Here is a 3,875-nt window from a genome sequence, read left to right on the forward strand (position 1 = left end):
AAATATGAGGTGGCGCGTGCAATACACGTATAAAAATGAGATTTGGCGCGTGTATTACACACACCAGAGTCGAATCTGGGTATAGAGTTTTGCGAGGGGGAGGGGGGGGGGGGGGGGGGAATTAATCCACTTTAAAAAGTTTAGGGGGTAATAGGACCCCACAAAGTTCAGTATGCTCAACTGAAAATCCGATCAAAGTTCAGGTATTTTCGTGAGTATTATCCCTATTTATAACTTCCTCATTAAATCTACATTAATTATTTATTTCTTCTTCTCTCTAGCTGGCTCCATTATGATGTTTACTTGCCTACTACTATAAACTCCTATTTTTTACTTTTCTAAACCCATTTTGGTACTAAACTAGTCAATTGTCAGTTAAACATTGTTGAAAATATAATTAAATAATAAAAGTGTGTTCTCTCTAACAGCTTAAGCTTTTAGATGAGATGATCATACACACCAATATGGTATCAAACCAGGCAGAGGTCTTGGGATCAAATCTCAAAATAATTCTTGGGCCATGAAAAAAACCAGGCTTGCACGTGAAGGGGTGTATTGAGAATATAATTAAATTGTGTTCTCTCTGACATCTTAAGCTTTTAGATGAAATGATCACACACACCAACAAAAATTACTTTTTTATTCTTGCAAAATTTAGTAGTTGATGTAAAATAGATGTCTGAATACATATACAGGCTCCTGAACTATTCGACTTTTTTCGGATAGGCACCTCAATTAAGTTATGTACCTATTGAACCCTTTACTCCTTTATAAACCATGTCAATTAAGCACAATCGCTGACATGACTTTGACATGGCGTGACATGTGTAATACGCTCTCCATTAGAAGAGTGAGAAACCATAATTAATAAAAAAAATAAACATAAAAATCCCCAACCAATCAAAAAAGACACATTAAAGAAATAAAAAAAAAGAATAACCATCATTTTCTTCTCCATATCTTCTTCTCCATTGTATCTTATTAAACCTCCACCATCTTCCTCTTTCATAGTCCATAAATCTTTAACGAGTACAACACCAATTAGTATTTGGAAATGGCAAATCAAAGTAAACAGAATGCATTTAATGGAATAACAATTACTAAAAATTATAAAATCAAAGTAGAAGATTAACATACGGGAAACCTGATGGTAGTAGAGTGAGATGAACCTCAATTTTCAGAAAGTGGCTTCAGAGACATCATTTTTGCGGCAATTAATCTGGTAATTGAGATTAATGGTAATTGAAGCTTCAATTAAGCCAGATTGAGATTACTGGTTTTCTCAACACGAAGCTTCAACTAAATCATTAAACTCAACATCAACATTGTCAATTTCCTTGATTTTTAACAGTCTTGATTTGACCTTGTCCTCTTTACCACGCTCAATTAGAGAATTTGGTGTGTCGGGGAGAAAAATCAAACCAACCACGAAGATCAACGCGGGTACAATTGTTTACATAACAGCTCTATGTTATGATGCTAACTAATGGGTGGTGGATTTCTTTCTTTAAAATAGTCTTAGAAGTAGTTGTGCTCTTTCTTTGAAATAGTCTTAGACGTAGTTGCGCGGAAATAAAGGAGATAATGGGGATGCCCACGTTTCCATTTATGGTTATTAGGCCACGTTTCATTTGCAGTTATTTTATTAGAAGTAGTTTACATTTTTCCTTTAAATTGTAATGTTAGCTTTCAGAAAGGGGGAGAAAAAATTGCCCCAATCTCTCTTGTTACTTCTTCTTCATCTCTTTTCTAAATTTCTTTGGCCAGAGGGTCAGCCGTAGACCACCTATCACTCTAGCCCATCACAGCTACTAACAACTCTTTCATGAAGGTAATGTCATGACTCACGAAGAATAAAACTCCATACTTCAATTCTAATTCCGTCAAACCGAATTCATAATTTCATTCTAATTCCTTCAGAACTAACAACTAGCAACTTCTCCAATTATTTAAGAAATTTATTAAATTGTAAATTCAATCAATTAAAAAAACACAAACATCACACCAGTCATTCATCCTCTCTGTTCTATATTTCCGTTCACAGTTCAATCAACATCCACTAAGTTTGTTTATACCTGTGAGCTGTAGTCATTTAATTGTTAAATCATTTAGGAAAAGTACATAAGTAACAAGCGATTAGGTTATTTGAAAAAGGAAAGCACAAATTAACTTTACCTAATCGGAATCCGGGAGGATCCGATCCATAATCCACCATTGACGATGACTTAATCAGGGACTAGAGATTCAGTATATAGAAAAGATGAATGAGAATATAAACAAACAAAATGGAGAATGTTCGGAAGGGAAGGGCTGCTGCAGTAGCAAAAAAAAAGAATTTTTTAGAGATAAAGTGAAAAAAATGCTTCAATGGTGGAAAAAGAAGAAATTTTTATTTAGAGATAAAGTGAAGAAGAAGATATCATTTTTTTTTTTTTTAAATTTTGTGTGCTCACAAATGGAGAAAGGTGTGTTTGGAAGGGAAGGAGGGGGAGGGGGGGGATCGGGTAGGCAGCTGCAGGGGGATATTAATAATTTTTTTTTTTAAATTAGATTTAATTATATTAGAAAATTATTTTTATGATTATTTTAAGTTAAAATGCCCCGTCTCGTTATTTAATTTGTCACTTTGCCACATCATTAGCTTGTGTATTAGACGCATTTTACAATTTTTTCCACATCGGCAGATTGTGCTTAATTGAAATATTTTGTGAAGAAGTAAAAGGTTCAATAAATACATGACATAATTGAGGTGTCTATATCGAAAAAATCGAATAATTAAGGTATATGTATTCTTCCAAAATAAATTAAATTTCAACACGCCATATATGACAAATAGATAATGTAGGCAGGCATACAAATTTTAGACATCATAGTAGATGGAAAATGGAATACTGATAATTTGAACTATCCTCTTCCGCCAGAAACTGAAATCCTCATCAAATCCATTCCCATTCCTACTTTTTCTCATAAGAAAGATGCTCGAGCCTGGTCCCTAACCCCAAATGGCGTCTTCTCTACTAAAAGCACTTACGCCAGACTCCTCCAAGATAAAGTAATGCAATCAAACAATACGCCCAAGTCCCGCTGGATAAGAAAACTCAACTGTCCAACTAAAATTAAATATTTTCTTTGGCTAATCCACCATGGACGACTTCCTACAAAAAACTATCTCCACCGCCTTGGTATCACTAATGAACCTAGCTGCGTTATTTGTAATGCACCAGAAACCTTACAACAAATCCTTCTTCAATGTCCCAATGTTCAACTGTTTTGGAACCAGCTACACCTCCTACCCTTTTTCCAAGCTATTGCAATGTCCAACAGTCAAAATTGGTTACACCTATGCAGCAAAATACCAGCACCTCCAATCCATAAGTTAGTCGACTGGTACAATGCTTTCGCTCACTCGGAATCACAACATTTATAACGAGTATAAAATTAACATGCCCCTCCAAACTCCTCTTGCTAGAGCTGCGGAATATTTTTTCTTGAACACGAACCACCCACATGTAATTCACAAACCTAAAACAGCTTGGAAACCCCCTAATAAAGGACTCAAACTAAACTTTGATGGTTCGTACAATCACCGAACGAAGACTGCGGGTGCTAACGATATGCAGGTCACCCAACTGGAAATTGCTACGGACTCTCTTGAGGTAATAAACTCCTTGGATTCTTTTGCACAAACTAACAACAATCTAATTCTATCATGGAGGGATCTTCTCCTCAGCCTGGGGTAGCATCACAACAATCTAATTCTATCATGGAGGGATCTTCTCCTCAGCCTGGGGAGCCCGATGCTACTGCATGAGCCTAGAAGTAATAACAGTGTAGCTGACAAGCTTGCAAAGCAAGGACAGATGTTATCCAACAGT

At 35.8% G+C, this 3,875-nt stretch overlaps 1 long non-coding RNA gene across 1 annotated transcript; it reads right to left on the bottom strand.

Moving 5' to 3' along the window:
- Window positions 1-621: 621 nt before the first annotated feature.
- LOC124892987 lies at window positions 622-2,500 on the bottom strand. The gene is made up of 2 exons (XR_007050495.1): window positions 2,176-2,500; window positions 622-2,082 (listed from the first exon to the last, which is right to left on the bottom strand). It is a non-coding gene; the product is annotated as an uncharacterized LOC124892987 (long non-coding RNA).
- Between the last annotated feature and the right edge of the window lie 1,375 nt (window positions 2,501-3,875).

This window comes from Capsicum annuum, unplaced genomic scaffold (assembly GCF_002878395.1).
Source record: "Capsicum annuum cultivar UCD-10X-F1 unplaced genomic scaffold, UCD10Xv1.1 ctg5284, whole genome shotgun sequence".
Classification (NCBI taxonomy): Eukaryota; Viridiplantae; Streptophyta; class Magnoliopsida; order Solanales; family Solanaceae; genus Capsicum; species Capsicum annuum.